Below are 21,144 nucleotides of genomic sequence, written 5' to 3'. Positions count from 1 at the left end.
ACACCTCTACAATAATAGTTGGAGACTTCAATACACCACTCTCATCAATGGATAGAACATCTGGACAGAGGATCACTAGAGAAACAGAGATGTTGAATTGTACGATAAATGAACAAGACTTGACAGACATTTATAGAACACTACATCCAACAATAGCAGGATACACTTTTTTCTCAAGTGCTCATGGAACATTCTCTAGGATAGATCACATGTTGGGTCGCAAAGCAAGTCTCAACAAATTTAAGAATATTGATATTACACAAACACTTTCTCAGACCATAATGGAATGAAGTTGGAAATAAATAAAGGGCAGAAGGTTGTAAAATTCACAAACATATGGAGGCTAAACAACACCCTCTTAGAAAACCAGTGGTTAAAGGAAGAAATTGCAAGAGAAATTAGTAAATACTTCGAGGCAAATGACAATGAAAACACAACTTATCAAAACTTATGGGATGCAGCAAAGGCAGTGCTGATAGGGAAATTTTTGCCCTAAATGCTTATATTAAAAGAGAAGAGACAGAAAAAATTGAAGAGTTAACTGTTCACCTGGAGGAATTAGAGAAAGAACAGCAACTAACCCCAAAGCAAGCAAAAGGGAAGAAATAACAAAGAATAGAGCAGAAATAAATGCGACCGAGAACAGGAAAACAATAGAGAGAATCAACAAAACCAGAAGTTGGTTCTTTGAGAAAATTAATAAAATTGATGGACCACTGGCTAGGCTAACAAAAAAAAAAAAAAAAAAGAGAGAGAGAGAGAGCAGATGCAAATAAATGCAATCAGAAATGAGAAAGGAAATATAACTACTGACCCTGCAGAAATTAAGGAGATAATGAGAAGATACTATGATCAACTATATGCTAATAAACTAGACAACTTAGACAAGATGGACAGCTTCCTAAAAAAGCATAAACAACCAACATTGACTCAAGAAGAAATAGATGACCTCAAGAAACCAATCACAAGTAAAGAGATTGTGTCAGTCATCAAAAAGCTACCAAAAAGGAAAAGCCCAGGACCAGATGGTTTCACATGTGAATTTTACCAAGCATTAAAGAAAGAATTAGTACCAATCCTGCTCAAACTCTTCAAAAAAAATTGAAGAAGAGGGAAAGCTACCTAGCTCTTTCTATGAAACCAACATCACCCTAATACCAAAACCAGACAAAGATAGTACAAAAAAAGAAAATTATAGGCCAATTTCTTTAATGAATATAGACTCAAAAATCCTCAACAAAATACTCACAGATCGAATCCAGCAACACATTAAAAGAATTATATACCACGACCAGGTGGGATTTATTCCAGGTATGCTAGGCTGGTTCAACACAAGTAAATCAATTAATGTAATATGCCACATCAATAAATCAAAGCAGAAGAACAACATGATCATCTCAATTGATGCAGAAAAGGCATTTGACAAAGTTCAACATCCTTTCCTGATGAAAACACTTCAAAGGATAGGAATAGAAGGGAGCTTTTTCAATATGATAAAGGCAATATATGAAAAACCCACAGCTAACGTCATACTCAATGGGGAGAGACTGAAAGCTTTTCCTCTAAGATCACGAACAAGACAGGGATGCCCACTATCACCATTGTTATTCAACATTGTGCTGGAAGTTCTAGCTAGAGCAATTAGGCAAGAAAAAGAAATAAAAGGCATCCAAATTGGAGAGGAAGAAGTAAAACTTTCACTATTTGCAGATGGCATGATTCTATATGTAGGAAATCCAGAAAAATCTACAGCAAAACTACTAGAACTAGTCAATGAATACAGCAAAGTGGCAGGCTACAAGATCAACACACAAAAATCTGTAGTGTTCCTATACACAAGTAATGTGCAAAAAGAGGAGGAAATCAAGAAAAAAATCCCATTTACAATAGCAACCAAAGGAATTAAGTATTTAGGAATAAACTTAACCAAGGACACAAAAGACCTTTATGCAGAAAACTATAAGAAAGTGCTAAAAGAAATTGAACAAGACCTAAACAAATGGAAGAACATACCATGTTCATGGATTGGAAGACTAAATATAGTTAAGAAGGCAATTTTACCTAAACTGACTTGCAGATTCAATGCAATACCAATTGAAATCCCAACAACTTACTTTACAGAAATAGAAAAACCAATAACCAAATTTATTTGGAAGGGCAAGGTGCCCCGAGTAGCCAAAAATATCTTGAGAAAGAGTATTGAAGTGGGAGGTCTTACACTATGCAACTTTGAAGCATATTAAAAAGCTACAGTGCTCAAAACAGCATGGTACTGGCATAAGGACAGATATACTGACCAATGGAATCAAATTGAGTGTTCAGAAGTAGGCCCTCACATATAAGGACAACTGATCTTTGATAAGGCAGTCAAGAGAAAGCAACTGGGAAAGAGCAGCCTGTTCAATAAATGGTGTTTGGAGAACTAGATATCCATTTCCAAAAGAATGAACAAGGATGCCTATCTCACACCTTATACAAGAATTAATTCAAAATGGATCAAAGACCTAAACATTAGCACCAAGACCGTAAAACTCTTAGAAGAAAATGTAGGGCAATATCTTAAAGATCTTGTGATAGGAGGTGGTTTCTTAGACCTCACATCTGAGGCACGAGCAACCAAAGAACAAATAGACAAATGGGAGCTCCTCAAAATTAAACACTTCTGTACATCAAAGGACTTTGTTATAAAAGTAAAAAGGCAACCTACACAATAGGAGATGATATTTGGAAACCACATATCAGCAAAGGGTTTAATATCCCAAATATATAAAGGAATCCTACATCTCAATAACAGAAAGACAAACAATCCAATTAAAAAAAGGGCAAAAGACATGGACAGACATTTTTCTGTAGAGGAAATACAAATGGCTCAAAAACATATGAAAAAATGCTCAACTTCACTGGCTATTAAGGAAATGCAAATCAAAACCACAATGAGATATCATCTCACACCTACCAGAATGGATATTATCCAAAAAACAGAAAATGATAAGTGCTGGAGAGGATGTGGAGAAAGAGGCACACTTATTCATTGTTGGTGGGAATGTAGAATGGTGCAACCACTCTGGAGGACAGTGTGGAGTTTCCTCAGGAAGCTAAATATAAACTTGCCAAATGACCCAGCTATTCCATTGCTAGGTATATACTCAGAGGAACTGAAACTTAAGCCACAAACAGACATTTGTAAACCGATGTTTATTGCAGCATTATTCATGATTGCCAAGAGATGGAAACAGCCCAAACGTCCATCAATGGACGAGTGGATAAACAAACTGTGGTATATACACATGATGGAATATTATGTGGCTGTAAGACAGAACAAAGACATGGATCATATAATAATGTGGATGAACCTTGAGGACATTATGTTGAGTGAAGTTAGCCAGAAATAAATGGACGGATCCTGTATGGTCTCACTAATATGAACAGACATTAATGAACAAACTTTGGGAATTAAAAGCTGACAACACAGGTGACCAGGAGATAGAAAGAGGGCAGAGACCAGGCATTTGATGCTGAAGGACTACAGAATGTTTAGGATTGACTGTATAGATCCAGAAATAGATAGCATAATACTGTGTGATGGTAGCACAGTATTGTAAGTACACCAAACAAAGATGTCTGTGAGTAAAGCTGAAAGAGATGGGATAGGAGAATGTATGACACCAGAGGTAAAGATAGATGATAAAGACTGGGACTGTATAACCTGGCAAAAACTGGAGTGGCCAATGACTGTTACTAAATATACAAATATGAAAATATTTTTTGCATGTTGGAGAGCAAATGAATGTCAACCATGTAGAGTGTTGAAAAAGGGATGGTATTCAGGAAAAAACATAATCAAAGCAAACTGGAGTCTATGGTCAACAGTAACATTGTAATATAACTCCATTAAATGTAACAAAGGCAATATGCCAATGCTAAGTGTATATGAGAGGGGTGTATAGGGGAGGAATATGGGATTCTTGATAGTGATGTTATTTTCTGTTCTTACTACTATATTATCTTGTATGACAGGTTATTTTTCTTTTTATCATCTTTTTTATTGCTGAAAAACTTTTTCTTGTAGTAACCAATATGTTGAGTGCTGATTGTGGTGATAAATGTACAACTTTATGATGATACCATGAACAACTGATTGTACACTGTGGATAAATGTATGGCATGTGAATATAACTCTATAAAATTGTAGGAAAAAATATATATAGGAGTAAAAGTGTTGGAGAAAACATGGTGAGAGGGATGTACCTATCTACTGTTAATGAGCAGGTAGAATGGTATAGCCTTTCTGAAGGTCAGTGTGGTGGTTCCACAAAAAGTTAAGTATGTGGGGACCGTAAGGTCCTGCAACCTCATTATGGGGTATGTCATTTGAAGATCTGAGAGCAGAGACATGAATGGACATTTGCAAACTGTTGTTCATGGAGACAGTAATCATGATTTGCAATGGGTGGAGGTGACCTAATGGTACATAGACTGAGGAACAGAATGGTGAACTGTGGCATATGCATACAATGGAATATTGAGCAACTACAAGAAGGAGTGAAGCTGTGAGACACACAGCTAGGTGAATGGATCCTGTACACAGCATTTGAGTGAAGTATGCCATAAATAAAGGCAAACACTATAATGCCTCACCAATATGGACTAACTACAATGTGTAAACTCAGAATTGAATCTTAGAACATAGCCTAAGATGGACATGATTATTGTAATAGACCCTAGATTATAAGCTCTTACAGCAGTCAACTCTATTCCTGAATTGTAATGCCTGTCTCTAAACTTTGAGATGCTGATTCCTTAGTGTATAACCTGATTGGTCTCTGGAAAAATGCATATCTCTGAGACACCTGAAACTCAGAGCTAGAGCTCAGCAGATATGAATGTCAGTAAGTGCATACAGCAACTGTTAAAAAAAAAAAAAGCTGAAAAAGAGCCCAGACTTCAATTAGTGATATGAGTGAAGCAGATCTGGTTAAGACTAGGGCAAACCGGGCCAAAGGGTAAAGGTTGAAACTGTGTTTTAAAACTTCAACTTCCATGTGAGACCAAGGAAAGAGATGTCTATTTGGTGCAGGATCTATATTTTCTAAACAGTATAACTCTACAGTCAGTTTGTTAAAATACCACAATTACATGGAACTTTGAATAGGAAGTGAGATACAGTAGGTTAGTATAGGTTAGAGTGAAATAGTGACAAATCCCAAAGTAATTTGGGCAGAGAATAAAAAATATATTTACAGCCTCCCCACCACCACCTCAAGATACTGGGGGAAGGTGCAGATGTGTTGGACTTCCTCACCTGGACTGGTGTTGATGTTGTCACAAACATTGAGACTGGCGGCTTTATGTGCCAAGCCCTCGATTGTGGGACTTGCCCTTATGAAGCTCGTTATTGCAAAGGAGAGGCTAAACTTGCATATAATTGTGCCTAAGAGTCTCCCCCTGAGTAACTCTTTGTTGCTCAGATGTGGCCCTCTCTCTCTCTAACTGAGCCACCTCTGCAGGTGAACTCACTGCCCTCCCGCCTACATGGGACCCGACTCCCAGGGGTGTAAATCTCCCTGGCAATGCAGGATATGACTCCCAGAGATGAATCTGGACCCGGCATCATGGGATTGAGAATATCTTCTTGACCAAAAGGGGGATGCAAAATGAGATGAAACAGTTTCAGTGACTGAGAGATTTCAAATGGAGTTGAGAGTTCACTCTGGTGGACATTCTTATGCACTATATAGATAACACATCTTATGTTTTAATGTATTGGAATACATTACATTATAATGTAAATAACTGAAACTACCAAACTCCAACCCAGTAGTCTGGACTTCTGAAGATGATTATATAGTAATGTAGATTACAAGTGGTGACAGTGTGATTGTGAAAACCTTGTAGATCACACTCCTTTTATCTAGTGTATAGATGGATGAGTAGAAAAATGGGGATAAAAACTAAATGAAAAATAGGGTGGGATGGGGGGATGGTTTGGGTGTTCTTTTTTTTTATTTTTTACTTTTTTAACTTTTATTTTTTTTACTCTTATTCTGATCCTTTCTGATGTAAATAAAATGTTCATAAATAGATTGTGGTGATGAATGCATAACTATATGATCGTACTGTGAACAGTTGATTGTATACCATGGATGATTGTAGGATATGTGAATATATTTCAATAAAACTGAATTTAAAAATACATACATATATAGTCACAATTAAGTGATCCAAATAAAGACTTTAAATAACCTAAAAAAAATTCAGCATACTAAATATACAACAATAGTATTTTGTTTTGTACCAACTTAAATTCAATAGCATGCATATATACTTTTCCTATACTGCACTGTTGCCCCATGATTTTTTTACTGTTACCACTTATATCTTCATACATTGTATGTCCAAAATCATAGGTTTATTAATTATTTTATGCATTTGCATATTAGCACCTGTAGGAAATAGGAAGTGGAATTACATAACACAAAATACAATACAATAATACTGGAATTTATAATTTCCCAAATGGTTAACTTAACCATGGGTCTTTTCTTTGTGCTGTGTTCTTTGATACACATTTCTTTGCCTTAATTTACAGCAGCATCTAGACAAAAGTTTGGTGGAAAGTAGACAACAGACACATGATGAACTACAGTAGATGATTAAAAGTTGACTGCAATTGGTGTGACACTTAAAATTTATTAAGATGAAAAACAACTTGCTATAGTCAGACTGGGAATGTTTAATGCAGATTCTTACTTTTTCTTTGATCATAGACATTTACCTTAATAGCAATTTTTAGGCTTTATTTTTATTTATATTTGTATTTTATTTTTTATAAATTTAATTTTACTGAGATATATTCATATACTGTACAATCATCCACAGTGTACAATCAGTTGTTCATAGTACCATTATATAGTTGTGCATTCATCACCACAATTTTTGAACATTTTCATTACCACTCACAAAAAAGAATAAAAATAAAACTTAAAGTAAAAAAGAACACTCAAAACATCCCATACCCAGCCATACCCCCCTATTATTCATTTACTTTTTGTCCTCATTTTTCTACTCATCTATCCACACACTCTATAAACAGAGTGGGAACCATAAACTTTCCACAATCGCACAGTCACACAGGGTAAACTATGTAGTTATACAATCGTCTTCAAGAATAAAGGCTACTGAGTTGAAGTTTGACAGTTTCAGGTATTTCCTTCTAGCTATTCCAATACACTAAAAGGTAAAAAGAGATATCTATATAATGCATAAGAATAACCTTCAGAATTACCTCTTTACCCTATTGGAGATCTCTCAGCCACTGAAACTTTATTTTGTTTTATTTCTCTTCCTCCTTTTAGTCCAAGAAGGCTTTCTCAATGCCAGGGCCAAGCTCATCTCCATGAAGCATATCCCACATTTCCAAGGAGATATATACCCCTAGGAATCATGTCCCACATACGGGCAAGGGCAATGAGTTTACCCACAGAGTTGGCTTAGAGAGAGGTCACATCTGAGCAACAAAAGAGGTTCTCTGGGGGTGAGTCTTAGGCACAATTTTAAGTAGGCTTAGCCTCTCCTTTGCAGTTACAATCTTCATAAAGGCAAGCTTCAAGATCAAGGCCTTGGCCTTCTAAATTGGTAGTCCCCAATGCTTGTGAGAATATCAGTAATTCCCCAGATGGGGAAATTTAATGTTTCCAGATTTTCCCCCAGTCCCTCAGGGGGCTTTGTAAATACATTTTTATTTTCTGCCCAGTTTACTCTGGGATGTATTGGGGCTTCACACTAACCTGTTCAAACCAACCAAATTTCACTCCCTATTCAGCATTCCATGTAATTTTGCTGTTTGAATAAACTGACTATACAAGTTAAATTATATAGTGTGTTACAAAAAAATGTAGATTTTGCACCTAATTAACATCTTGTCCTTTGGTCTAACACAGAATTTGAAGTTTTAAAACACCACCACTATTGTCCTTTACCATTTGGTCTAGGGTTTACCTTAGTCCTAACCAAGTCCATTTCATTCATATCTCTAATTGAAGTTCTGATCTATTTTTTCAGACTCCTTAACATATGCTTTATAGGGTAATGATGACAGTCATAGCTGCTGAACTCTGGCTCTGAGTCTCAGGTGTCACACAGATACCCAAAGTTCCAGGGACTGACCAGGTTATACACAAAGAGCTCAGCATCACAGAATTTAGAAATAACCATTACAACTCAGGAATAGATGTAACTGCTGTAAGAATTTACAATCCAGGAACCTTTACAATAAGCATTCCCCTGGTAATCTATGCTCTCAGACTCAATTCTCAGAGTTTGCACATTATAGTCAGTCCATATTAGTGAGGCATTGTAATTTTTTTTCCACTTTTGGTTTATTTCACTCAACATACTGTCCTCAGTGTCCATTCACCTCACAACTTCACTCCTTCTTGTAGGTCAATATTAAATTGTATGTGCACACCATAGTTTGTTATTCTGTTCATCAGTTGATGTACCCTTAGGCCACCTCCTTCCACTGCAGATCATGAATAATGATGCCATAAACTCCACTGTGCAAATGTCCATTCATATCTCTCTTTTCAGTTCTTCCAAATATATACCCAGTGACTGAGTTGCAGGCCTATATGGCAACCCCATGCTTAGCTTGTGCACCCACCACACTGTCCTCCAGATGGGCCGCACCATTCTGCTTCCCCACCAATGGTAATTAGGTACATCCCTTTCTACACATTTTCTCCAGCACTTGTATCCCACTATATTTCTTAGACAGTTTTATTCACACACCATACATTTCATCCTAAGTAAACAATCAGTGGTTCCCTGTATAATCACATAGTTACACATTCACCACCACTATCTATATAAGAACATTTCCATTTATTCCACAAAGGAAGAGGAAGGGGTGAAAAAAGTAAAAAGAAAAAGTGAGAAAAAATGGCAACTGAAAAGCAAAAAAAGAAAAAATAAAATTAAAATAAAATACAATAAAAAAAAAAGCCAGACAACACCAACACCCTACCCCTTCCTTATAGCCCTCTCTTATAGACATTTAGCTTTGCTATATTGCCTTGTTACAATTAATGGAAGTATATTACAATGTTACTGTTAACTATAGACTCTAGTTGTCAATACCACCCCATTTTAAACACCTTGCAAAGTTGACATTCATTTGTTCTTCCTCAGGTAAAAACATATTTAATCAAATCATTGACCACTCTAGGTTTCACTTAAGTTATACAGTTCCAGACTTTATCTTCTGTCTTTCTTTCTGGTGTCTGATGTGCCCCTAACCTTTCTCTTTCAAACATACTCACAGTCACCTTTGTTCAGTATACTTACATTATTATGCTACTGTCACCCAATATTGTGCTCCAAACCTCTCTCTCCTGTCTTTCCCTGTATGTCTGTAGTTCTTCCTTTAGTATTTCTTGTAGAGCGGGTATCTTGTTCACAAACTCTCTCAGTGTCCGTTTGAGAATATTTTAAACTCTCCTTCATTTTTGATATAGAATTCTTGATTTGCATTTTTTCTCTTTCAGAAATATATCATACCACTGCCTTCTTGCCTCCATGGTTTCTCCTGAGAAATATGCACATAGTCTTATCAAGCTTCCCTTGTATGTGATAGATCACTTTTCTCTTGCTCCTTTCAGAATTCTCTCTTTGTCTTTAAAATTTCATAAGCTGATTATTAAGTGTCTGGGGCATAGCTCTATTTGGATATATTCTGTTTGGTGTACACTGCACATCTGGGATCTGCAATTTTGTGTCTTTTATAAGAAATGGGAATTTTTTAGTGATTATTTTCCTCCTTTATTGTTTCTGTCCTTTTCCCTTCTCTTCTTTTTCTGGGACATCTATGGAAGGTACATTCATGTGCTTCATGCTGTCATTCAGTTCCTGAGAAGTTGCTCATATTTTTCCATTCTTTTCTCTATCTGTTCTTTTGTGTGTAGGATTTCAGATATCCTGTCCTCCAGTTCATGAATCTTTTCTTCTGCCTCTTCACATCTGTTTTTGCATGTCTCCATTGTGTTTTTCATCTCTTGTATTGTGCCTTTCATTCCCATAAGTTAATGCCAATTGTTTTTTCAAATTTTTGATTTCTTCCTTATGTTCACCCAATATCTTCTTTATATCCTTCATCTCTTTTGCCATATCTTCCCTCAACTCATTGATTTGATTTTTGAATTGATTTAGATTTGTTTAATTAATAATTAGTTGTTTCAATTCCTGTATCACAGTTGAAGTGCAAGTTTGTTCCTTTGACTGGGCTATATCATCATTTTTCCTATTGTGATTCATAATTTTTTGTCTAGGCATCTGGTTCCCTTGATTACCCCAATCAGATTTTCCCAGACCAGATGGACCCAGGTTTCAGGAGGAGACTGTATTCAGTATCAGGTTTCCTTGAAGGTGAGACCCAGCAGATTTTGAGAATCTCCATTGAGGCCTCTAGATGCTGTACTTTTCCTATCCTGCCCAGAAGGTGGTGCTTGTCAGTCTGTAACTCCCCACTGATTTAAAGAAGTCCTTTTGATTCTCAGAGGACCCTGTCCTGGTCAGGGACTGAGGGTGTCAGAAGCCAAGCTTAAGTTGTTTCTGGTTTCCACCCTCCACCCCCCAGGCCCTTGGGTCTCAATGCTCTGAGGGAGGGCAGCCACTTGAGTTGGGCACCACTCCCCTTTTCTTAGGGGAGATACACCTTTTAGGGAGTTATCTTCTACACTTGAATTCCTCGTTTGTCTCTCTGACTCTGTTATTTCCACCCTTGCCTGGGTCAATGCTGAGATTTGAAAGTGCCTGAGGCTTTCTCTAATCAGCTGCCTAGAATGAGAGAAAAAAATGGAAAAAGAGAGAAATCCCCTTTTCAGAGCCAGTCGCCAGCCTCCCAGTTTCATCAGTCGACCAGTCACAGATGTCCCCCAACAGTTGTTCCAGACAATTTACTAGTTGTCCCTGCCTATTTACTAGTTGCTCTAGAGGACTAACTAAATTCCACACCTCTCTATGCCAGCATCTTGCCCCACTTCTCCTTTATGCTTTTTTGAACCACTGTCTAGTGTCACTTTTTTTCATTCTGAAGAACTCCCTTTGGTATTGCTTGTAAGGCAAGTCTAGTGGTGATGAACTCCCTCAGCTTTCTTTATCTGAGTGTATCTTAATCTCTCCCTCAGTTCTGAAAAAGTTTCACCTAATGTAGAATTCTTGGCTGGCAGTTGTTTTCCTTTAGCACTTTAAGTATTTCAACTCAATGCCTTTTTGCCTCCATGGTTTCTAATGACAAATCAGTATTCACTCTTATTGGGATCCCCTTTTTTGTAAGATGTTGCTTTTTTCTTGCAGCTTTCAGAACTCTCCTGTCTTTTGCATTTGGTAGTGTAATTAATATATGATGCAGTGTATTTTTCTTCATCTTTGCCCTGTTTGGCATTCTCTGAGCTGCTCAAATGTGCAAGTTTATGTAGTTTGCTAAGTTTGGGTAATCCTACATCATTATTTTTTGACTATTCCTTCTTCTCCTTTCTCTCTTTCTTTTCCTTCTAGGACTCAAATAACAGGTTTATTGGTTTCCTTGTTGGTGTCCCATTGCTGTTTTAGGCTATTTTCACTTTTAATATTTCTTTTTCCTTTGTGTTCCTCAGGCTGACTCATTTCAAGTGTCTTGTCTTCAAGTTCACTGATTCTTTCTTCTGCCAACTCTAATCTGCTGTTGAAACCTTCCTGGACATTTTTTTCATTTCAGTTACTGTGGTCTTCAACTCCAGTAGTTCTGTTTGTTTCCTTTTTAAGATTTCTATCTCTGTACTTCTCTCATATTGCTCATTGTTTCCTTGATATCCTTCTGTTCTTTCTCTGTACTTTCCTTCATCTCTTTGAGCATTTTGTAGATCATTTTTAATGGCTTTGATCAGTATGTCCCATTCTCATCTTTTTATTAGTGTTTTTATATTTTTATCTTCTTCCTTTTGATGGCCATCATATCCTTAATTTGTATCTAGCTAGTGATATGATATAGATTTTCTTGAGTGCCAGGAGCCAACATTTACAAGCAAATCAATGTGAAAACACCTTTCACAGTCTTTGCAAACTGGCTTTGCATTGGTTGTTTCTCTTCTTCAGAGTTTGGCCCTTCTATCAAGAAGATTACTGTGAGGCAAATGCAAAATGCAAGGTCTTCTCTGTCTTATCTTAGCCTGTGCTTGTCCTGGGCTTGTGCTTTCTCCTGGAGTTAATAAATCCTCCATTTACAGGAATTTGAATATCCTCTCTATTCCATATGAAATGACTTTCTTCCCTTCTTGGGTGCTCTGTTAAAGCAGGTAGTACTTTTCCCCAGCATGCTTTGATTTAATTGTTCCTTTCACTGCTTTTGCTATCTAGAAGCTGTGCACCAGTCTGTATTTATTGTGTCCCCCAGAAAAAGCCATATTCTTTGATGCAATCTTGTGGAGGCAGATGTATTAGTGTTGTTTAGATTGGAAATCTTTGATTGTTTTCATGGACATGTGACTCAAAACTGTGAGTGAAATGTTTGATTGAATAATCTCCATGGAGGTGTTACCCTTCCCATTCAGGGTGGGTGTTAATTGGATCACTAGTGTGGTATAAAGCATTCGCAGACAGAGGGACTCAGAGCAACTGAGAGTGACACTTTGAAGAGCAGCTGCATCTAAGAGAGGACAAAACACCCCAGGAGCAACATTTTGGAGAACACCATTTGAAACACCACCTAGGAGCAAGCAGATGCCAGCCACGTGCCTTCTGAGCTAACAAAGGTTTTCTGGATACCAACAGCTATCCTTCAGTGAAGGTACCTGTGCTGGTTTGAATGTATTATGTCCCCCAAAATGCCACTATCTTTTATGGAATCTTGTGTGGGCAGATGTATTAGTGTTGATTAGATTGTAATTCTTTGAGCGTTTCCATGGAGATGTGACCCACCCAACTGTAGGTCATAACTCTGATTAGATAATTTCCATAGAGGTGTGGTCCCGTCCATTCAGCATCGACCTTGATTAGTTCACTGGAGCCCTATAAAAGCTCAGACAGAAGGAGCGAGCTTGCTACAGCCATGAGGGACACTTGGAAGGACACACAGAGAGCTGAGAGCAACTGAGAGTGACATTTTGAAGAGGAGCTGCCCCTAAGAGAGAACAAAACCCCCCAAGAGCAACATCTTGGAGAATGCCATTTTGAAACGTAACCTGGAAGCAAGTGGACGCCAGCCATGAGCCTTCCGAGCTAACAGAGGTTTTCCGGATGTCAATGGCCATCCTTCAGTGAAGATACCCCCTTACCTTGGACACTTTATGGCCTTAAGACTGTAACTTTGTAACCAAATAAACCCCCTTTATAAAAGCCAATCCATTTCTGGTATTTTGCATTCTGGCAGCATTAGCAAACTGGAACAAGCTGCTTCTGTGTCTAAAGCAAGTTCTGAGACGGTGAGCTCAAAAGGAATTTCATGGTTCAGTCTTTCTGATTGCCACCCAGTATATTGGTATGAACATACAGGCACCCCAGTATTTGCACAAGGATTGCTCTGCTCCCTCCAGAACATGACCAGGCACCCATCACAATGGGAGCACAGGTTGGCTCCACACCTCACCAAGGTGGAGGTGGAAAGGAGCCAGAGAGGGCGCCATGAGTTTTTCCTACTGTCAGACCTCACTCAGTTACTAAGACCCTTTAAGTGCTTTCTGCATTTTGAGGAAGATGACTGACAGTTTTTACTAGTTTTTCAAAGATTCTGTGGGTGGACAGCACTCTGGAGTGCCTTATATCCCTATTTTTCTCAACTGGAACCAATAAAATTTTTCTTTAATAAAGAAAATAATAGCTGTATTTTAAAGAACTAATGGAGTTTTAAACCTCAGTCCAGGTCACACTCCAAGTGAAATAATTATAGTAACCAAATCTTCTTTCTATAATCATTAAATTTATTCATTCACTCACCCATTCAAACTATCTATAAATATTTATTCAGTTCCTAGTATAAACCAAGCCCTTTGCAAGACCTTGGTATACACCAATGAATGATATATCAACATTAAATTATCTATTTTGATTACAGTTTGGATAACATAAATGGCAAAAAAAAAAGCAGCTTCAGGCAAAACAATGTATTTAGAATGTTTATCTTAGTGTTATCCAGTTTACTGTTCTATGGGTTTAGTCTGGATGAATTATCCTGTGTCTTATTCTTGAAGGTTCTCAATCCCCAGCATTTGCTAAATAATAAATTGGTCATGTAGAAGCTTATGATTTAAGTTGTTGCTCATGAACATCTGATCTAAAAATGGTTCCTTACATGTATAGGAATATTACATTTTAATTTGAGGAATTTTAAAGACTGTGGAAATGTCGAGGCTAAAGAAATTATTCTTTAAAAATATACTTTATGCTATCTAGACAGTAAAGACAATTAGAGAGAGAATGATTTGGGGGAAGTGATGATGCTATTCTGGTGCAAACTTAGGACAATTTCCCCCAAAATGATTCATTTCTGAGTTTATTAGAGTTACAAGGATCTTTCAAAATATAACTTTAGACCCCTAGGTTCAAGGAATATTATAAAAGAATGCAAGTTGTGGTTAGGATCATTAAACCGGCATAAGCTAAGGAAATTTTATTGGCTTGTGATGTCTTGTACGCCATGGGGGTTAAGCAACATCCTAGTCTAGGTATGATTCAGGAAGAAAAAAAGTGTTCAGAGATGTTTGTAAAGCTACCGGATTATAAAAACTTCCCCACTTTTCTCCCAGTTCTATTATTCTTCCATCACCCTAGACAAGTGGGGAAGCCCCTGATGCAATATTTATAGTACTTAAAATATTCAGGACCTTGTGCTTTATAGAAAAAGTTTCCTATGCTTTACATTTATGGCTGGCTTCTATCAGCAGGAGTCCTTGAGATATAGGGAAAAATAATATAATTATTTGAACATAAAGGGAATGTGAAAAAGCTACTATTCGTATAAAGTAAAGCAAAATAAATGCATAGCTATTTATAGACATCATGCCCTGTGATGCTGAAAAAAAATTTTGGAGTGAACCAGAGATTCACTTCTTTGTTGACACTTTTTTCTGATTTTATGTAAGAAAGAACCTCTGAGAGATTATTAATATCATATATCAGTAGACTGCTTATTGCTGGGTAACCTTTAGAAAATTGGTTCTCCTTCCTAGTTTGTAGGATAATCTGAGGATGTGCAATCTTTCATTGCATTTTAATTATATCCTAATCATAAAAAGCTAAGGCTTATTCTGCACCAGGTGTTCTTTGAGGCATTTTAGGTATATTGACTTAATTAATCTTAAAAGCAATCTTAGGAGATAAGCACTATTATTATCTTCATTTAAATTTGTGGAAACCAAGGTAAATAGAGGTTAATGTATTTTTCAATTAACTTGCAGAGCGAGAACTCAAAGCCCAACAGGGTGGCTTGAGTCTACATCGTTATTGAGTGCTCACTTCTGCTTCCTAGAAATGATGTGTGTTGGCATCATAGCCCAAACACTTTGAACACAGGCTAACACAGTCAGGCTTCCACTTTTAAGAAATCACAATCTATCCAAATACTCACCAATTGACTTTTTGCTTTAGAATTTTTAAGGATGACATGCTTCATGTAATAGCTTAAGTTAGAGCTGGGGTGACAGAAGTAAACAGGCAATTAAAAGGTATTTTAGTGGTCTAGAGAGATGGTAATTTGATTAAAAAATTAAATAAATAGATAATTTTTAATTGATTCTGCTTGTGATACAATAGATACCATGTCTTATTTGGGGAATTAAGATAATTTTGTGGTTTTCGATGTAAAGAAAAAAGTGTGATAAATGAAACTGAAAAGTAAGCAGAGTAAGATCAGTGACATGAAATCTATGTTATGATTGTGGATTAAGTCAAGAGTAAAAAGGATAAGATAATGTGGTAAAAACCACTAGATAGAGTTCACATTTCTGAGGTAGAGCAGACTTTTTAATGATGGTGTTCAGGGTATAGCCACAGGCATAAGTGGCTGAAATAGAAAGAAGTGGCCACTGGAATTTAAGAAGCCAAAGAAATGTGAGGCTAGAGTGCTAGATGTGTTGTCTACCTGGTCATTAAAGCCACCCAGAATGGTGGTAGATCTGTGAACTTGATGCCTCAGATAATGATTTAGAGGGTACAGCCAGGAGTCCGTTAAGTAAAATCAGTGAACAGGAAGGAAATGGGTACAATCAGGTGGTGGGTGTTTACAGGTGAGGCTGGCAGTGTACTCATTTGGAAGGGTGATGGATTATCCCAATGAGAATTCAGGACCTGCCTCTACCCCAAATGTCCTCTGAGCAGCCTCTAAAGAGGGACCAGCAGGAGAAGTTGTGTTCTCTGAAAGATCCAGGGTTTAACTAAGACTGACAGGTACATGCAAGATTCTGTGGATGCTTTTGGTATATAGCGGTGTCTGTTTTTTCTGAGATCTAGGGGACACATTGGAAAGGTTTGAGAGAGAGAAAAACATTGGGAGTTTGGTTTGGTGGAGGGAAAGCACTAAGATGTATGGCAGTAGAATCCTGGAGAGCATGGATAAGATGTACTTAACTTTAAAATAATGATGCCTCATGGCAATATCATAATAGATTATTTTTTAAAAACCCAGAAGGCATTTTAGTTGCAACTTCTTAATCAGGAAATAGAAGTTTATTAAATTTCTTAGAGTAATCTAGGGAATGATATAATAATGCATGTTCATTAGTGTGGTATTATCAAGCTAATTCATCAGTGTCTGTTTTCAGCTGAACTATGTGTCTTTTTGGGAGACAAAAATATTTTGATCTATTTAGAAGCACATTCCTGTCTCATCCTTGTCAGTGAGATTCAGTCTCCATGTGCATTTTCACCTCCCCTCCTCTGCTATGCCCAGTCACAAACTTTCTATTTTTTTTCTTTATCTCCTTAATACAGTTAGTTACATGTCTTTTTCCACCTCTCATTAAAATAACATAGTCATTTCACTTTCTTTCTCAGTGATGTCTGGGTCAGGCTGGCATTGGTATTTTAATAATTCTCCTTTTTTAAAAATCTAAGTTTATCCCAATCTTGCGTACACTTCACAGTAAACTGGCCCTTTGAGCAGTCAGGGAAGGGGTTTTCTGGGACACAGAACTTTCAGTACTTAAACCAGGACTCTCCCAGATAAACTGGAACAGTTGGCCAAGCCACGTATTTCCCATGCAACAGCATTTAACAGTCCCCACATAGCAGCAAGAAATTAGGGAAATTTCTTTAACCCATTCAAGGTCACAGTGTACAGATTACCACAAATTCAAGTTATATACAATACAATAGCATACACAAAAACACACATAAATATATGCATTATAGAAGTGGTGTCCACTGGAATCACTTGTAATTTCAGACATGTGTGGGCATTTTAGGCTGATTGGTAGAGTCTGTTTGCACGAAGGACTAAAAAACTTCCTGAGAAAGAATATATTAAAGAAAAAATAAATTAAAAATTATATTTCTCAGGCTGCTATGAAAAATACCACACAATGGGTATTTCTAAACAGGATTTTATTGGCTCATGGGTTTTGAGGCCAGAGAATTCCAAAATCGAGGTGTCCCCAGAGAATTGCTGCTGGCAATTCTTGGGATTCCATGGCTTTCCTGTCACATGGCAATGTCCTCTCTTTTCTCAGCTTCTGTGACTCCCCATTTCTCTTTATAAAGCCTCCAGCAATCCAGATTAAAACCCACCCTCATTCAGTTGAGTCACACATTAATTAAAAATAACATCTTCAAATTTTCAAACTGTCCTTTTTACAATTGGTACATACCCACAGGAATGCAGAGTAAGAACTAAAACATTCCCTGCCCTGGGATACTTAATTCAGTCTATGCCAAACAGATGAGATTAGTTAAAGAAGAAGTCTTGTTGAAGAGAACAGCTAACATGAGAACTAATGCAAAAAAGCATGTTAGGCTTAGACTTTCCATACTTCTTTTTGGAAGTCAGGCTACAAGAAATTTAAAAAAATTAAAAAAGATCTGGTTCATAAATAACTCTGGGAGATTTTGGAGCATAAAGGCAAATTATATGCACCCCTTTCACAGAATGTAACACAGAAAGGGAGTGAGGCATTCTCATTTTCTACAGAACACAGCATAGCACTGAAAGGTTGCCACATTACACAACTCCAGGGAATCTGAGCAGATGCACAGAACAGCCCTGAGTCCCGGGTGCCAGTGAATTATTAGGAATGTGAAAATGCTCCATGGTGGCCAGAACCCCTGAAGAAGAGACAGTAGGGTTTGGTTAGATGGTGATAGCTGGCAGAGCTCATAGGGGCCCATCCAAAGCTGTAGTGCCAAGCAGATTCCCTGACTCTAGGTTAAAGTTACATAACTATAATGTGACAATTTGTCCAGATATTACTTCTGATTTTCAGTGGCTCATTAAATAAAATTACCATCATCACTTTTGTTTCTTTCTCTAGATAATAATTTGTAACTCCCCCTGACAAAATGCTGCTTCAATTTGATTCTAATTCCCATGTAAGTGGCAGCAAACAGGGTAGAAGCAGCATGTGGAGAGCTTGGCAGATCAAGTTCCTTTTGATGAAAGCCTCATAGTATCCTGCAACCTCAAAGGAAATCAGTTACCTGTCAGTGATGTGGAATAAATGTCTAATGAAGCTGTCAATGCAGTAGTCAGCATGTGTATGTCTTCAGTGTGCTGCCATGTTTCTCAGACATTGGAGATGATTCTTCTGGATTTTCCAGACTTAAAGAGCATAGTGTTTCTAATTGTTGATTGATATTTGCAGTTAATCTTGGGTATGTAGGATTATAGGGTTAAGAAAATTAATTCAGATTACTTAATGTAATAGTAAAGATTAAAAGAGATCTGGAAAGGGAAGTAGTCGGCATCACAAAGGACTCTCCAATTTTACTCTCTTAATGTTGTATTCTTTAAGTGTGCCTACAGAATCTTTGACTTGACAGAGAGCATTCTTTTTATTAGCTGAACATTATATTTATATTTAAAATTCTTTCATAAAATTTCCCATATTTCTCTGAATATACTTCAGTTTCTAATTGTTGCTTTAATCTCCCTGACCTTGACAGTCAAATTCAGTACAATTTATACACCTCCTATGGAGGCATCCTTTCTTTTTCTTAAAAAAAAAAAAAAAAAAAAGATTAAAACTACCTAATTTAGGTAGTAACTAACTGATAGACATTACTTTAAAAATTAAACCTGCAAATTTTATGTTGAGGGAAAATATTTCTCATATTTCTCATCAATCAATTTAAGAAGTATGGGCAGGATCTCCAGAAACACAAATGGAAAGGCTGAGTGAGGAAGGAACAGGAATGCTGAAGGGCCAAGACACCTGTGTGCTTTAGAACCATTTTCATTAGATGATAAATTTGAATGATTACATTTTATTTTAGTTCTAGAAGTTTCACTAGTATTTTTCAAACTGGCTTCAGCATTTGGATTTGCTTTCCTTTTCAATACTATCTTTTAGTATTATGAACATTTTAACCATATTTATGTTATGTTTGATATTTGATAATTCCATTTTTGGAGATCTTTGGCAGTCTACTCCTCTCTACTGTATAATGCTTTACTTACTCTTGAACTAATTTCCTTCTAAGTTTGATAATTTTAATTATTTTTAATATGTAGTGAATTTGAGAGGCTTGGTTTGAACATGTCTTCTTCCTTGTACCCTGGAGTACTAACAAACCAGAAGCATTTTAATTTCTGTGGTGGAAGTTTTCCATATCAACAGACAGATTAAATTTAAATCCTTAACCTTTGTAAGGGTGAACATTTCCTTCTAAATAATTTTATTAGGAAACGGAATTTGTCCAGCCGATTGTTTCACTGAAAATATAGATCTTCTGGGTCCCAGGTTTATGCAGTGGTCACAGTTGTGTTTTTAATTTGTAGTTTAAAGCATTGCACTCCATCTTAAGAGTAGATTAGTAGGAAAAATAGTTTTAGCTGTTATAAAAGAACTTTCTCTCCTTACCTCACTTTTCCCACCACCACTCCTATCCCTACAACACACGCTCAGGTGTTAAACACAATAAGATTTTATTTCTCATTAGTCTGAATTCAGATGCATCCAATGGGTCTCCTTCAGGATGATCCAGACCCCTACAATTGGGCAACTTTGCCATCTGAATGTTCTTAGCTTCTAGCCACTTAGGTAAGGAAGAGAGAGAGCATGGTAAATGTACAAACTTGACCTGTAAGTAGCTCATTACCATTTCCACTCACATTCCTTGGGCCACAAGTAAAAACGTGAACAACTTAATGCCAAGGAGAATAAGAAATGAAAAGAAACACATAGATAACAATAAATAGTAATAGTCTACCTTTCCGATAACCAAATCTCTCTAGTTCCTGATGTATTCTTACTGTATTTCTTTTGCACAGTGAACATATACACCTGTATTTTCTTTTATCCCCTTTTTCTTACACAAAGAGTAGCATACTCAAGAAACTCTTTTGTGCTTTGCTTTTCATACTTAATAGTAAGCCCTAGAAATCATTCCATATCAGTTCACAGAACTCTTTCTCGTTCCTTTTTACGGCTGCAGAGTATATCATTTTTGCATGCACCATAGTTTATTCAAGCCCTCTCCTATGTATGGTTTTCCTATCTGTGGTTGTTTAGGTTGTTTCCAATATTTTCCAATTACAAACAATGTTGAGAATGACTTTATGTTTATGCATTTTATGTTGTTCATGGCAGATTTACAGAATTTGATTTGCTGGATCAAAAGGTAAATGCTTATGTAGTTTTGTTAGGCATGCTCAAATTTCCCTTCTGAGAGGCTGTGCCTGTTTTCACTCCCACTTGTAATGCATGGGAGTACCTGTTTCCTTGCAGCCCTGCCAACATAGTGTGTTGTCATATATAGATATGTAGCTGTGTGTGTGTGTGTGTGTGTGTGTGTGTGTACATACATACACATATATATATTTGGGTTTTTTTTTGCCAATCTTAGTTTTTTGAATTTTGATTTCTTTCATTATAAGTGAGTGAATTTTAAAAATTGTATTATCTTTGAGGGTTATATTGATCTCTCTGTTGTGAATAGTTTGATGAAGTTTTTCCAATTTTTTAT

The sequence above is a fragment of the Choloepus didactylus genome, chromosome 5 (genome assembly GCF_015220235.1).
Source record: "Choloepus didactylus isolate mChoDid1 chromosome 5, mChoDid1.pri, whole genome shotgun sequence".
In the NCBI taxonomy this organism is placed as follows: domain Eukaryota; kingdom Metazoa; phylum Chordata; class Mammalia; order Pilosa; family Megalonychidae; genus Choloepus; species Choloepus didactylus.
The sequence above is the reverse complement of the archived record's forward strand: the minus strand, read 5'-3'. Positions refer to the sequence as shown.